Source organism: Pyxicephalus adspersus, chromosome 5 (assembly GCF_032062135.1).
Source record: "Pyxicephalus adspersus chromosome 5, UCB_Pads_2.0, whole genome shotgun sequence".
Lineage (NCBI taxonomy): Eukaryota > Metazoa > Chordata > Amphibia > Anura > Pyxicephalidae > Pyxicephalus > Pyxicephalus adspersus.
Window position 1 is genome coordinate 3048130 of NC_092862.1, and position 17406 is coordinate 3065535.

Below are 17406 nucleotides of genomic sequence, written 5' to 3' on the forward strand. Positions count from 1 at the left end.
CCCATACACAGCCTTCCCACCCACCTACCCCATACGCAGCCTTCCTACCTACCTACACCATACAAAGCCTTTCCTCTGCTCCTATTCTGCTGCCTCACTTTGCAGTTCTCTTCATTGGCTTCTATTTCACTAATTAAGCTCCTGTGCTTTGCCTTCGAATCCCTCCACAGTTCTTCACCCACTTACCTTTCTGACCTGATAGAAAAATGCTAATGACTTCCTCATTACACGCACTGCTCCAGTACTTTTCAAGAGCTGCCCCGATTCTCTGGAATGGTCTTCCTCGTCCTATTCGGCTTGCTACTACTTTCTGCTCACTTGAAAGAGCCCTCAAAACCCAACACTTCAACCTCACCTACCCGTCTTCTTCTGTCTCCTAAACTCTCACTACTTCCCACCATTCCATATCTACCCTCCTATTGTGTGCTGATTCCCCCGCCTCCTAGATTGTAAGCTCTTTGGGGCAGGGCTAACCCTCCACTGTCTGAATCTGTCTGTCATTTGCAACTCTTATTTAATGTACAGCACTGCATAATATGTTAGCGCTATATAAATTCTTTATATTATTAATAATACTAATAGTTATTATTATTCTGCAAGCGATAATTTGTTTGGTAAATGCAGTGGAATTCACTTTTCGGCACCCAGTCGCATGCAGGAAAACAGCAATTCTGCTTTGCATGTGATGTGATGGCTGAAGTCAGCAAAGCTTCATTTCATTCACTAAGCTAAGTGAATTATTCATTGCAGAGTGAACAGTTTAAATGCCTTTAGTAAATCACTCATGATTCCATGATACATGCTTGAAATAAAGGGTGACTCCTCCTATCAGCATTGAGCCCTGCAATCATAGCTTCCTTTACCCCCCAATGGTTATCTATACATCCAGGACAGCCTAATATTATGAGCTATTCATTCCAAACTGCAAACAGCTGTTTCAGGCTCAATGGGCATCATCAGTGCAATGTATGGAAGCATTAGAGATGATTTATTGAAGCATTATAGACCCATTCACTCTGCAAGGGATAATTCACTCAGCTTAGTGAATGAGATGAAGCTCTGCTGACTTCAATGTATGTAATTACGTGCAAATAAAAAAAAAACAATTTTCCTTGTAACTGATCGCATATTCTGTGCAAAGTGAATTTTCCCTACATTCATTGAGATAAGTGATAATTCCCTTGCAGAGTGAAAATTCTCTTTGCAATGTGAACGGCCAAAACCTCACAAAGCAAATAAATCCTGAGTTAAAGGTACCGAAGGATTTTATCGGCATGAAACCTAAATATTGGTAAAAATAACTTATTGAATACATATTCATGAATAATCTCTGAAGAGTCAATGGTTTGGCTATAACAGAGCTCTTTAATAGAGCCGTGTAAGCATATTAGTGAATAAATCTCACCCGACGCGTTTTACAGATAGGAAGCTTCCTCAGGGGGAAAAAAAGCAGAATATCAGCAAAACGCGTTGGGGTGATTTCAGAATTTATTTGCTGTGTTGGTATGTTGGTCAGGAAGGGGAAACTCCCCTATTAGGGGTACTTTTTTGTAGTTTCATTGATCTGCATTATAAGATCCGTGGCTTCTATAGAGGAGGAATGGGGATCTGATTAATAAAAACAACACAACCCCTAAGTCCTGATTGGACATTATTTGCAACATAATTTTTACTACATTTTCTGTAATAATTCATTTTTAAAGTAAGCAAGCATTTACTTAACCAAGACACACATCTTATATACAAGTCATTGATCCAGCACCGCTTCCTCCTCCAATATCTGATAGGACAGGCACGATCTTCTTATATACAGATTACTGATCCAGCACCGCTTCCTCCTCCAATATCTGATAGGATAGGCACGGTCTTCTTATATACAGATTACTGATCAAGCACTGCTTCCTTCTCCAATATCTTATAAAATAGAGCCACCTTATAGAGATTACTGATCCAGCACTGCTTCCTTCTCCAATATAATATAAGACACAGACATTTCACATATGGATTACTGATCCAGCACTGCTTCCTTCTGCAATATCTTATAAAATAGAGCCACCTTATACAGATTACTGATCCAGCACTGCTTCCTCCTCCGGTATCTTATAGGACACAGCCATCTTACATGCAGAGGACAGATTTAGCACTGCTTCCGCTTCCTCTATATAGCAAGACACACACTGTCACTGCATATGTCTGCATCAAGACACAGCAGTGCTAGATCAGTGACTGCTTCCTCCTCCAATTTTTGTGCTTTGTAGATGACATATCAGGTGCAGCTCCTCATGTCTATCATACTTAGGATGAAGGTTGTCCCCACTGGATAGAGGAGTCAATGACCCCGGGAGATGTAAATCTTTAATCTCAGAATTAATAATACAGAATAAATATCAGAGCCCTGCAGGGGGATCAGTGGGGACAGAATGGGGCAAATATTATTAAGCTAATTACATTTATTTTTTAATCTTCCTTTAATAACTAGATTTGTGGAACATTTGTAGTTTTATTGTTTGGAATAAAGTCATTTGCAATACAAATATCTTCCATAGCTCATGATTCTCTTCTCTGCCAACCACTGAAAAATTAAAATAATGAAAAATATAAAAATAAAAAAATCACTGTGTGCACGCCTTTCTATTGGTTAGTCGTTGTTCCTCTCCTTAACCACCAGCCAATGGGAAGATGGACTAATCAGCCCACCTTCAATCACCAGCCAATGGGAAGGTGGGAATTTTAACAAGCCAACGTTTGCCAACTTCAGATTTTCTGGCCCATGACCTCAATTTTTTTGGCACAATTTTAAAGATGGCGAGGATGGCACGGAAGGGGTGAGGCTACAATATTAAGGCTTTCTATATACCCAGAATTGTTATATTAATACCCCACTATGATGATAAATCACTCTCTCACAGGGGCCACTTCATTTACTTTTTGGCCCTCCAACCCATTACGGCATCCACGAGCAATCCGCCCAGCTTTAACACTTTATAAATGACTTTGCTGCGGGGGGTTGACTAGAATTTGGATGGCGACGATCCTGGCACGGCGCATATACCCGCTGGAAAGGGAACAGATGGGTGAAGGTGATGCCAGCTCTGGGGACATTATATCCAATTAAATCTAACGCACAATATGATATTTGTAAGGTGAGCAGTTCACAGCGCAGGGAGCCGATGTCAGGAGCGTTCACATCACAGGAACGTCGCGGACGGACGCCGTCGGTGATGCCAATTTGGCACAAATAGAGATGAGGGCAAACAAAAAGCAGGCCTGTCAAATAGACGCTTCTTCATCCGAGACAATTATGATAATAAGCGGCATTTAGTGCGGAGTTTGGCGAGTTGTGTGGCCCGCAGTCCATCAAGCCCCGGAGTTGGCTGCTTTGTAATGCTTGTAATAAATGTTAACCCCGGCGCTGCCTAGAGGACACTGACGGTGTCACAGATGGCAAAGGCAAAGAATGGCATTGAAATAACAAAATCTCCTTGTCTTCTAATAAACAAAAAATAAACTTTTTTTATACCACTTACAGCTGAATTCCAGAAAGATATAAAAGATACAAAGACCTCCCTGTAACTAATTACAAATCATCAAATGCATTTTTAATCAGGAATCAGCCTCTTGCCTGTACAGCACAGCAGGAGTGTAAGAGAAAGAAGCAGCACAAGAAACCACTCAGCATGCTGATAGAAGGTGAAAGCAGTGAGATGAGTTCATCACTGAGCTGCTTCTTCTATTACTGTCCAATCACAAGCTGTGGGCGGTTCCAGGTAGTAAGCTGAATGATTTAGCCATCAGATTGAGGATATCTAGTGGCAGAAAGGAGTACTGCAGATTCAATCTTTGGATTTAAAGTGAATATTGCAGCAAAGGTGTTTTTTTTTATCTTTTATCAAGCCATTCATTTTTTTTTTTTGTGGCTTAAATTCTGTTTTTTGCTCCTCTGTATTATGATGGCTCTTTATATCAAACCGCAAAGCTGGCCCAACCTCTACTTGTCAATCACAGACATTCTAGTGGTCAATCCAATGTGTGGGCAGGGAAAATTGTTTTAATTTATGCAACCACAATTGCAATTAATAAAATTAGGAAATTTGGCATGTGCATGGCCGCATCACAACAGTGAACCCCCAACCATTCAACCCCAACTACGGATCTGATCACCTACTATCAGTTTGCTGGGTGGAGTGTCCATTATTAATCAATTTCTAATCAATCGCAATTACTCTCTTCATGTACTAAATTTTCTCCAGACCATAATATTGATCAAGGTTTATCAATCAATCAAACCTGTCAATGGTCCACTGACTTCAGTTTTACAATCAGTTTGGATCGTATTGAGTCAAAGTGCATTTAATTGCCTGGAAATGGCGTATGTGTAGCCAACATTACACCGCTGACTGCTGAGAGCAAACCAATCATTACAGATGTGCATGCAACAGGTCTGCAATGGAGGAATTAGCAATTCACAGATATGTTTCAAGTTGATTGGTGCCAGGAAATATCACATGACCCTAATTCGCTTCTCTGAATCGAGAAACAGCAGTGCCAGGCTCATTCATTGTGCTGCACTACTAAACAGGAATCATCACCTGACTATGTAATGAACAAATATGGCCGCCCCATGGAGGAGCGTTGTCACCCTATACCAAGAAATGCCTAAACAAAAACCTTTATGGCAGGATCACCCTGATCTTATAATGAAAGTAGCAGAATGAACACAATCTGAGATTGCAGTGATCGGTTTGTAAATTGAAGATCTATAAGCAAATTTATGAATAAACTGGTTTCTCATCTTTGAAATGTTACCACATGCCTTAAATTATTTGAACAAATATAGATAGATGAGTTTTTGGGACTTTAAAGGCATTCAATCAGACAAGAATACATATTACAAAATTATATTTATATATATTATATATATATAATTATTATATATTATACTTTGATTTATTTAAAGCTTCATTAAAAAGATTTTTTTTTTCAAAAAAACATTGAAATAATCTCTATAGCTTCATAGTTAATCTAATGTATGTAAATAGGTATTGAGCGTTCAACGCGTTTCACGGAGGGAAGTCCGTTTCATCAGGGACATATAACCTAAACTGTAATTATTATGAAAAAAATCCTTTTAAATGAAGCTTTAAATAAATAAATGTTTTTATAATGTTTGCAATATGAATTTTTTGTCTGATTGAATGCCTTTGAAGTCCCCAAAATCATTTATCTATAATTGTAAATTGAAGATAAGGCAAAGCGCGGTGATGTAGCAGCGTCATGTGACCTGTACTCCGCACCAACAATAAAGCTTTATTACTCAATCACAGATGTCATAGTCGATGTTTCACCACCAATGTGCATTAATAAAGAATTGTTTTAGAATGAAGTCCAGAGGTCAGAAAATCTCTGGCACTGAAGGTGGAAAATGTCAAGGAAAATAACATTTAAATGTCTTTGATTTATTACCGGCATGCATTGCTGATGGTGCAGCCCCCCCCCCCCCCCCCCCATTACATCTGCGATGACTGCATTGAGATCTGCGATAGTAATGCGGGGATTAGAGGGGCCACAGACATATCGCAGAATAAAATCATACAGATGGTACCATGCCTGCCATGAGTACCTATGGTCTATACACCCGCTGAGCCCATTATGAGGAGTTCCCACCATCCCTGCCATGGGTACCTATGGTTTTTACACCCGCTGTGCCCATTATGAGGGGTTCCCACCATCCCTGCCATGAGTCCCCAGGGTATGTACACCTGCTATGCCCATTATGAGGAGTTCCCACCATCCCTATGCTGAATCCCCAGGGTATGTACATTGGCTATATTTGGTAATAATTACAGAGCTACATTCATTTCTATATTTTATCGCCATTTGGAGTTCAGCTTTAACATTTTGCAGTCCCCTTTTCTATGAGGTCATGATTTTTATGATTCTCTATGAACATGGAGGGGGCATTTTATGTGCTTATTACATGTCCATGCTTAGTAGCAGATCATAGTGATAGCACTTCTGTTCCCATTGTTGTCTCTGCCCTGCCTGTATCTGTAGGATTGTTCTCTTGTATCCTCACCCAGCATTTTTACGCTTTTAGGGTGTCTTTGGGGTGTATTTTGAAAATATTCAAGGTGTTGTTGAGGTGTATTTGCGGTATATATTGGTTAAATCAGGAGTGGTACATCTGTGGTGTATTTATGGTGTGTTTGGGTATATCTGGGTGTATTTAGCTTGTATTTCTGGTATATTTGGGTTATATCTGGGGCATTTTCAAGGTGTTTATAGGGTAAATCTGAGGCATATTCGGGGGAGATTTTGGGGTATATTCGGAATGTATTTGAGATATATCTAGAGTGTACTCGGTGTATTTGGGGTATAGACGGGCTGTAGTAAAGGTGAATTTGGGATATATTCGGAGTGTATTTAGGGTATTTCCTGTAGTGTATTACTAGTGTATTTGGGGCTTATCCGGGGGTGTTCAGGGTGCATTTGGGGTATATGCGGGGCTTACTCGAGTGTACTTTGGGTATATCCAGAGTAAATTTTTGGGTATGGACATCCATACATCAACTTTTGTTGGTGGATGCTGACCTCTTTAGGGTTAATGTCAAACGTCAATGGCAAAATGTTTTAGGGTAGGGGAGTTTAAAGTTATTTTGCAAAGGTAAAAATTTGCCTGAGCAGAATTATTAGGTTGACAAGAGCAGGGTGGAAGACTGAGCAGATGGAGGAGGTGGAGGTGGAGTATTGACGAGAATAGGGAAGAAGCCTGAGCAGAGTAGGTTGGAATATTAAGCAGAGAAGGATGAAAGGTTGGTCCGTGTAGGGTAGAAAGTTGACCAGAGTATGGCAGAAGGTTGACCAAAGCAAGGAGGAAAAATGAGCAAAATAGGTAGAAACATTGAGCAGAGTTGGAAGAAAGGCTGAGCAGAGAAGGTTGGAAGGTTGCTCAGAGAAGGGTAGAAGGTTGACCAGAGTAGGGAGAAGATTGTGCAAAGTAGGTTGTAAGATTGATCAGAGTAGGGTGGATAGTTGATCAGAGAAAGTCATTTAGAAAATTGGGCAGAGTAGGTTGGAATATTGAGCAGAGTAGGAAGAAAGGTTGAGTGGAGTGGGTTGGGATTTTGCTAACCACCATCCATCTTCTACAGAATCCTATTGGCCAGTTAGGTAGCCCATCATAGTAACAAGCCAATAGGCATATATGGGGGGCAGGAGGGGGTAAGCAAATTTGACACCACTGGAATGTTGCAGCTTTACCTTGGCTTTCTGGTGATACCAGGAGGACTGAAAACTTCTGCAGGTAAGCTGAGTCTCCTCCAGGTTTCCCCATTTTATACCCATAAGAATCATTCTCTATTTTTCATTAAATGATTTGACTTTCATGATATCCATGAGGCAGAAAACTCACACTTATTGATTTGCATATGTGTAGAAAACAAGAACAAGTCAAATCGTGTGTAATATTTAATAAGCTTAATTGACTTGCTGACCAATCGGCCTCATTATTGATCCTTTTTGTTCCACTTAAATGGTTCGACCTTGTTAATATTGAACATTTAATACTTACAAGGGAATGAAGACCAATCCATAGTTTGAGCAATAATTCCGCAACCGAGAATTTCATTACGGAACCCACATGGTGTAAAACTTTCATTTACTCGATTTCATGGATCAAAGTATTTGTGGCTTCTGATAGGGGCGGCAGGCCAATCAATTGGCAAAACTCTTAAAGGGCTCTAATCACCAAATTTACAGTGGCTGCCATTGGTCACCTCACCTTTTTCCTGCAGCAGATTCTACGACATTGTAAATTGGACCCGAACATACTTATATATTAGGAATTCCCACTTTCGTCTCAATTCACAGAGCTCTCACATGGACACATGGATGCTATTTTTTTTAGGTTCTAGTTATTTTCATCCTGATCCAATGGGATTTAAAAACAATTGTCACATGACTGTAATTAAAGTTCCTTATCTTTGTTTTAAAGCTTTGTGAATTGAGCCCGTATACTAAATCGTTTTTATCCCACCTCCCCCAATTCCTGATTGATTCTTCAATATGATGAATGGCTTTGGCATCCAATAGAGATTTGGGATGAGATTTGAAATTTTTTTAAAGCTTCTAAAAATGGAAAAGTCCTATTTAGTGTTTCACACATGACTATGACACATTACTATAAGCATGCTCATACTCCAACATGTGTTTATGCTGCTAATTTGAAAATGTGACTCATATTACATTTAGGATGCCAAGCAATGACCTATAAGATAAATTGCCTTTGGAGTTGGAGGGTTTAACATTATTTGAAAACATAAAAAATTGAGCAAAATTGGAAGGTTGACCAGAGTAAGGTGGAAGACTGAGCAAGATAGGGAAAATATTGAGTACAGCTGGGTGGAAAGTTGAAAGTTGAGAAGTGGGGAAGAGTACGCTGAGTATTTTAGAAAATGAGCAGAGTAGATTGGTTAGTGTTGGAAGTGAGAATGAGCTGAGTAAACTGGAATTGAGTGGAGTTGGGTAGAAGATTGAGCACAGTAAGAAGGAAAGTTTGGCAAAGCTGGGAAGAAGAATGCACAGGGGGGGGGGAGACATAACATAGCAGGGCTGAATGATGGGCAGAGTAGGATGAAAGTTGGGCAGAGTAAGATGAAAGTTGGGCAGAGTAAGATGAAAGTTGGGCAGGGAAGGTTGAAAGACTGAACAGAGAAGGGTGAAAGGTTGGCTAGAGTAGGAAGGAAGTTGGGCAGAGGAGGTTGAAGACGGGGCAGAGTAAGATGCAAGGTTGGGTAAAGTATGATGAATATTGGGCAGAGAAGGTTGAAAGACTGGGCAGTTTTGGGTGGAAGGTTGGGTAGAGTAGGAAGGAAGTTGGGCCGAGGAGGTTGAAGACAGGGCAGATTTGGGCAGAAGGTTGGGTAGAGTAGGATGGAAGTTGGGCAGAGGAGGTTGAAAGACTGGGCAGAGTACTGTGAAAGGTTTGGTAGGGTAGGAATGAAGTTTGGTAGATGAGGTTCAAGACTGGGCAGAGTAGAATGAAATGTTTAGTAGAGTAGGATTGAAGTTGGGCAAAGTAGGGTGAAAGGTTGGGTGGAGTAGAATGGAAGTTGGGCAAAGAAGTTTGAAAGACTGGGCAGAGTAGGGTGAAGATTGGGTAGAGTAGGATGGAACGTTAAACAGGGTAGGAAGAAAGACTGGGCAGAGTAGGTTGGAAGAATGATCAAAGCAAGGTGGAAGGCTGGTCAGAGTAGGGAAGAAGACTGCACAGAGTAGGTTGGAAGAATAAAGCTTCTAAAAATGGAAAAGTCCTATTTAGTGTTTCACACATGACTATGACACATTACTATAAGCATGCTCATACTCCAACATGTGTTTATGCTGCTAATTTGAAAATGTGACTCATATTACATTTAGGATGCCAAGCAATGACCTAAACGATAAATTGCCTTTGGAGTTGGAGGGTTTAACATTATTTGAAAAAATTGAGCAAATTTGGATTGTAAGGTGGAAGACTGAGCAAGATAGGGAAAATACTGAGCACAGCTGGGTGGAAAGTTGAGAAGTGGGAAAGAGTACGCTGAATATTTTAGAAAATGAGCAGAGTAGATTGGTCAGTGTTGGAAGTGACAATGAGCTGAGTAAACTGGAATTGAGTGGAGTTGGGTAGAAGATTGAGCACAGTAAGAAGGAAAGTTTGGCAAAGCGGGGAAGAAGACTACACAGAGGGGGGGGGGGGACATAACATAGCAGGGCGGAATGATGGGCAGAGTAGGATGAGCAGAGTAAGATGAAAGTTGGGCAGAGAAGTTTGAAAGACTGAACAGAGAAGGGTGAAAGGTTGGGTAGAGTCGGAAGGAAGTTGGGCAGAGAAAGTTGAAAGACTGGGCATATTTGGGTGGAAGGTTGTGTAGAGTAGGAAGGAAGTTGGGCAGAGGAGGTTGAAAGACTGGGCAGAGTAGAATGAAAGGTTGGGTAGAGTAGGATGGAAGTTGGGCACAGTAGTGCGAAAGGTTGGGTAAAGTAGAATGGAAGTTGGGCAGAGAAGTTTGAAAGACTGGGCAGAGTAGGGTCAAGATTGGGTAGAGTAGGATGGAACGTTAAACAGAGTAGGGGGAAAGACTGGGCAGAGTAGGTTGGAAGAATGATCAAAGCAAGGTGGAAGGCTGGTCAGAGTAGGGAAGAAGACTGCACAGAGTAGGTTGGAAGAAAATTTGGTTACAAAAATAAAGTTTCAAGATTTTCTTTGACAAATTTAGGTCATAAAAGGAAAAATCCATCCCGAAGATTTTAGGCTAATTTCACCTGCGCTGATGAATAGCCTATGACAACGTGCACATTAATATAAAAAAATTCAAACGAGAGCTAAAAAAGAAAAAAAAAATCCAAAATTCTGCTGCCAGTGATTTAAAGTATTCTACCTAAAAGGGTTTTGCAATCATTCATCCTTTCCTAGGTGCCTATCTGTGCGCCATTTGTATCAAAACAAGACAGTAGGCAATAAAACCGAAGCGGCATCTCAGACAGACTGATAGACGAAGCGCATCGCTAATAAGTTCCATGCAAATCATCCTCCCAATGTCTGAGGACGGCAGTGGAGAGGAAAACATGGAACGAACATATGGCCTTACATCATGTACAGTGTCTGAGCCTGCTGCATGATCCTACAAATGTGCCGGAGATCGGAAGAATCGGCATTGGGATGTGCGGAACACCCGGCATTGTTCCAAAAGAAATATAAATATATAAATATTCTTTATGCCGATTGTTTTACATCCTGGAGGGCGATTCTTCTGTAATCAGTTTTGCAGCATCATATATCATACAAGAATATTACAATGGGGTCAGTTCTTCACATTCACAGAAACATTCCCTGATGGGGAATCAGTTACTGCCATTGAAACACATTGACCTGAAAGATTCTTCACCACCCCTATGTATATAGACAGTCACTAACTTTCTATGTACAGAATATATACATATATCATTATTAATACAAAGTATTTATATAGCACCAACATATTGCACAGTGCTGTACAATAAATAGGGGTTACAAATGACAGATACAGACAATGGGCCTGATTTATTAAAGTTTTCCAAGGCTGGAGAAGATTCACTTTCATCAGTGAAGCTGGGTGATCCAACAAACTTGGAATGGATTTCTCTAAAGTAATTTGCTGTTTGCTGGCAAATGTTTTGAATCCTGTTTGCTGGATCTCCCAATTTCACTGATGAAAGTGAATCTTCTCCAGCCTTGGAAAACTTTAATAAATCAGGGCCATTGACACAGGAAGAGGAGAGGACCCTGCCCTGAAGAGCTTACAATCTAAGAGGTGGGGGAATTAGCACACAATAGGAGGGGGATATGGAATGGTGGGTGAGTAGTGAGGGTTTAGGAGACAGAAGAAGACGGGTAGGTGAGGTTGAAGTGTCGGGTTTTGAGTTCTCTTTTAAATGAGCAGAAAGTAGGAGCAAGCCGAATAGAATGAGAAAGACCATTCCAGAGAGTGGGGACAGCTCTAGAAAAGTCCTGGAGCCATGCGTGTGAGGAGGTTATGAGTGAGGAAGTCATTATTAGGTCATTGGAGGAGTGAAGAGAATGGCTAATTTATCTATCAGGTCAGAAAGGTAAGTGGGACAAGAACTGTGGAGGGATTTGAAGGCAAAGCACAGGAGATAAAATTGATTCTAAAGTGAAATAAGGTGACACCAAGACAACGTGCCTGAGGGGAGGGAGGAATAACAGTGTTATAACAGTTAGATATATGTCAGGGAGAGATTTGGAATTTGAGGAGGGGAAGATGATGAGTTCCCCTTTATCCAGGTTGAGTTTCAGAAACCTGAATATTATCATTATCTCTGATTAAAGCTGCCGTTTCAAATTATGTTTTGCACAAAATTTTATAACTCTTTATTTTGGGTAGACTATTCTCCATACCCAAATTCGATAGATAGATAGATAGATGGGAATATTTGAGGGAATGTCAGATTCACTGATTTATAAATAGAGCCCTATATATAATGTAAATTACTTCTTAAAAGATCAATGATGACATTTTACCCTTAAATATTCCATCAGCCCTCAATATGGTGGCTCCTATGGTATTATGAGGGTCATTGACACCAGAAGGGAGCTGCTTGGAGGGTCACTTACCAGTTCACCAATCAGAGGGTAGTTTTTTTTAGGCCAAAGGACCCCTTTTACCAGCTCACTAATGGGGCAGTTTTTCTCCGGGTAACTTAATGACCTCTTTACCAACTTTACTAATTGGAGATAATTTTATCTGTGAAGCCCCCTTTTCTCGTGTTTTCCCGGCACACATCAGATATTTGTACCAAATCCAGGAATACTCCTACTGAAGACCACTCATTACCTCCATCATCCATCTGACATCACCATCTGTAGGAACCCCGCTGAGCACAAACGCTCCTAGCTATTCCAGAAATGACACACACCAATGACTTCAGACAGTATCGTATTGCATGCACACATTATCCTTTTTATTTTCTTCCTTTGGATCTGCAGATTATCTCTCTCGACAATTAAAGCCGTCAATTCTCCCGCAAACGTACGACACACAACGGCGGCGTGATTGAATTCTACATGGAGGAAAATTAGGCGTTATAAAGTTGGCGGAGAGGTGCGGCGCTCTCTGCCTCTATTAGATTGGATGAAGATTTTAATTTCCTCTCCAAGAATTCCGATCTCATTTTCCAGCATCAATAAAAAGGACCCAATAAATGTGGGAAAATCATTTTATTTACTCGACTGTGTCGTATTGTTGGAGCGGACTGAGTATTATCTTCTACCACGGGGGGAGGGGAAGCAAATGGTAAATGAGGGGCCGCCGAATGAAATATTTTATTATAAGACAATAAACCCAAAAATATAAAATAGGGAAAATGCAAAGATACATCATGCTGACCTCCCCTTCTCCCATGTCTGGGGTAAGTCCTTGGTCCTGTAGCTTTTTTTACATTAGTGTGAATATTGCATGGGGGTGAATAATAAAGAGAACCAACAGCAGCTCATTTTTATCATTTCAAAGCGCCCTTGGCCTAGGCTGTGATGATGTCATCAGTCTCCTGCAGGCAGGAGGAAGCATTTCCTCAGTCTCTTCCCCCCAGTGCAACAATTAAATCTTTTCCTAATTCTGTTGGTAACGACCAAACCCCCCCGGCCTTTCTTTGTCAGAGCCCCCACAGTCTTTTGTACATGGCACAAGGGGGAGGAGGGGGTTGTATGCAATGAATTGTTTTTTATTTTTTACGTAGCTTGTTGTAGGAATGACATCCAAAAACCCGGCCCTGTACGCTATAAAGATTCACTTTGCTGCATGGCTGTAATGAAATGTGCAGCAAACTCTGCAACACCCATAAAATACGGTCCTATAGGATTATTTTATTACTGCTTGGCAAGTGTTGGCTCTCTGCAAAGTCATCAGCTTTATTTAGGAGAAATTATCAAATCAAAGTTTCAAAGAGAAACAGCGTGAATGGTTTTTAAAGGGCCGGCCAAGGGTGAGATTTAAAGCTTAAGTCCCCACTGCAAGGGGTATTGGCCTGTTTAGTCTGTTGGGGGGGGTGCTTTTAGTTTGCTAGGTCGTCCCATGCAGCCATGGCAGAAGCTTGCTGCACCTCCCACCTGACCACTGACATCACCCCCTTCTCTATGGGATGGTGCGAAGACCCCGCCCACAATATAGAATGTCAAGCTGTGGATGAAACTTCTGCCACCTGCAGCAAACATGCATGGGGCACGTCTATGTCCAGAATCAGCACCTCCTAGACAGAACACGCTCACTGATCACTGCAACGAGTCGGCCCCTGATTAGTGATGGGTGAACAGGCTGGGTCCCATTCAAAAGGGACCCAAAGAACCTTCTTTGATATTCACCAAGCTGGTTTGCTATGAGCCCATTGCAACGATACCATAGCACTGTACCACCACTGACAACTGACCATCACTTGGAATACTGCCTGCTAAGTAAAATGGCAACATGCTTGCCCCAAGGATTTTTGAAGGAACTTCTCATTTCGCTCTTCATTCACTAGTTGGGGGCTCGTCCGGGACAACCTAGGCTCAGAGGAAGCAAGTTAAATGAAGCTGCAATCAGACTGAGGACATCTAGTGGTATAAGGCAGTACTGCATGGGGAAAACTGCACTAAAGGTGAATATTAGCTAATCTCATATTTCAGTTTAATGGTAAAAGTAATGCAGCAATCATCAAGGAAATAGTGATCAGCAATTAAACATATTTTTTTGGTTTAGGGTTTAAATTTGCATTACGGTTGCAGCAAATCAATTAAAGTCAGGCGCAAGGATTTTGTTGCCAAGATATAAAGAGCAGCTTTTTTCTAGTATTTGTTAAAATTCTCATGTGTCAGGGCATGCTGGAATTTGTAGTTGTTATGCTGGACTTAGCAGAGACATGTTCAGTTATATTTCATTGCTCATTATTGATAACTCTGCTCAGTTAAATGGAAACATTTCTGGACACTTAGCTGACCTGTGGCCCCGCAGACAAATCTCTTTAAATCTTGCACCTTTATCTCATTATATAGAGGAGGAGAGATTGTTCTACAAGGAAGATCTCCTGCTCTGCATTTCGCAGTCACAGAAAGCCTATTGGTGCTTTGTGAATTGCTATCATTCAAAGCTTCAGCCATGGCAACGGTACAGAAGGAGAAGAAAAACCTTTTTTATTCCCCACAGTCTGGGCAGAATCACAAGACATGGGAGAGGTGTTCATCCTAAAATCCCGGGGCCAACAGGCCAACCAATCAGCAGCAAAATGTCCGCCATTGTGTCTGCGCTGAGATCTTCAACACCCCAAACTACGGTAACCACAAAAACATTTCTGCTGATTTGTTTTCTGTCCCTGGAGACAACCAAAGAGAAATGAGAAATTGTTCATAAAAAGGCCGCGGAAATATTGGGAAAGGTCAGATGTAGACACATACACACACACATACATACACACACACACATATACACACAACCTCCATACATTTACACATACACACACACATACATACACACATCCTCTATACATACACATCATTATTCAGGTACCTTTCCTGTAAATAATTTCGGTAATTTTCTCAATGTGCATTCCCGAATACCTCATCTCATCTCCCCGGCAGGAGTAAATATGCTTTTATCTTTCTTTAGGGAATTCGGAGATGATTCTTAGGAAGAATCTGTCACAATTTTAATTTCCAATCTTCTTTGTATTTAATTTTCAATTTTCCAACAGTTTATTTTCTGTTAACAAACGCGGCCCTGCACCTGACCGAGCGCCTGATGTGATGATTCCAGCGGTGCAGTAAATCAGAGAAGGAATATTGGGTGCGGAAGGCCGGCAGGCTGCGGCCCGGTCACTTTTATGGCTGCAGTTATGACACTAGAACTGTAAATACACGGCATCAATCCGGCCTTTCTGCTCTCCATAACAAGGTTACTAACCCCCACCTGCCAGAGGAGCCCCACAAATCTTTTGTAGATTTCCATGATGAACATCAGTAAACTGCAATGCCAATCAAATTTTGCAGGAAGAAAAACTGGAGGGGAAGTCATCAGAAGGGCTTCATAAATTTATCAGGCTGGACACCAGGGACAGTTTAAGAAAACATGGGGCAAATATATATTGGGGTCAACAAGTGTATGGCATTCCAGCTCCCAGCACCCCATGGCTTTCTGGGATGGGAGAAAGTGGGGACCCTGGGCTAATGTTTGCCCCACCCTTATACCAGCCCTGGAGGACTTGTGCATGCCGGGGTAACTTATAACCTGCATCTATCCTGTATTACCTATACACCCCAACCTTGTATTTGCCCCAGCAATATTTGAAGGTAAAGGAAGCCAGTTGAGTCTTTTTGTACACAGATAGCTGACTGTAGGATGTAGTACATGACCACCAAATTGTGACTTTATCATGAAGTCCAATTACAATATGCATCACATTCCTATGCTTTTTACATTCAGCAATTCACTAAAACCCATATGGACGATAGACTTTCATCACCCAAGACAATCATTCATGATCATCTCAGCTGAAAATCTATAGTCAGAATGACAGTTCCACAATGCTTTCCACCGAGAGATCCAACAAGCATGGTCAGTAGAGGAAGCTATTGATACATTACAATGAAGGTTCAGAGGGCCATTTCACTTTTCTCCTTCTTCCCTTATAAATAAGAAAGACAAGTGGGTATCAGAATGGTGATAGAGCAGTATCTACACATCACTAATTCATTGTTATCATCACCCAAAATGAACACTAACAACAAATATTGAAAATCTTTATGGGGCTTCAGGCCGAAGGTTTTACATCCTAAACCAGCAAACAAGATGAAACAACGGGACGATCTGACCGAGCTACATTTCAAAAAGACTGCAATGTCTTCTGAGGGCCACAATATTTACCCTGGACAAAGGAACCTTAAAACTTTTCCTGAACTGCTAAGCTGCAAAATTATGTAAGGAAGTGAAACTCATCAACTGGAGAACAGTTGGGGTTTATATATCATTATACCACTGGGGGTCACAACCTAGGGACAAGAGGGCCACATGTAATCCATATGATGGCAGTTGGCATGCTTATTCTTGTCACAATTTAGGGAGAAATCAAAGACCTGGAATTCGAGGGGACAACCCAACCTCTTAACAGACATGGTGGTTAAGGGTATAGGTAAGGGATAACATTGGGATAATATTTAGGAAAAACACAAGGATAAGCTCTTAGAGAGAGCTATATTAAGGAATAACGTGGAGGACTAGGGGTGGAGTTGGAGTCTAAGTTTCGAAATACCAAGGTTTCCCCTGACCCTTCCTGAGTTGATAATATTACTCTTGTGTTATGGACAGTACTATCATTGTATATTTTTCGTCATGTATCCCATGCTCAACCCAACTTCCTAACAAATGAAGAGTCCAACGTGAAAGAGTAAACCTTGGAGGCCAGGAATCTGCACCCTACTTCAGACATGTTCTCTAGAACATTGAGGTTCACATTTTATATTAATTGACCATCTACGCAAGTTACATAACAATACAATACAATAAAATAACAACCTTTACTGATCAGGGGTGGATCCTTCAATATCTTCTGTCACCTACATAATCCAGTTTAAGTATTTCTAACGTGACAACAATTCACACCTTCGGCCAAGGAAACTGAAAGATTAACAGACTTCCTGGAACCAAGAGTTAGGATAATGTAAAAGGAACACAGAGGTTTTACAAAATATCACAGAATATTTATTATATATATTAAAGAATCAGAATAATCCTACCAATAATTCTACCTTAACACATTCCATAGTGATAGTAGATAGGGAATAAGTTTGATGTGTGATCCCAAGGTATATTTCTAACACTTTCTGGAACTGGATGAGCAGCA

At 40.9% G+C, this 17406-nt stretch overlaps 1 protein-coding gene across 4 annotated transcripts in view; it reads right to left on the reverse strand.

Annotated features, from left to right (window-relative positions):
* ADGRB1 (adhesion G protein-coupled receptor B1) overlaps positions 1-17406 on the reverse strand; it is a 340003-nt gene that overhangs the window by 235168 nt on the left and 87429 nt on the right. The gene's annotated exons all lie outside the window — the stretch shown is intronic.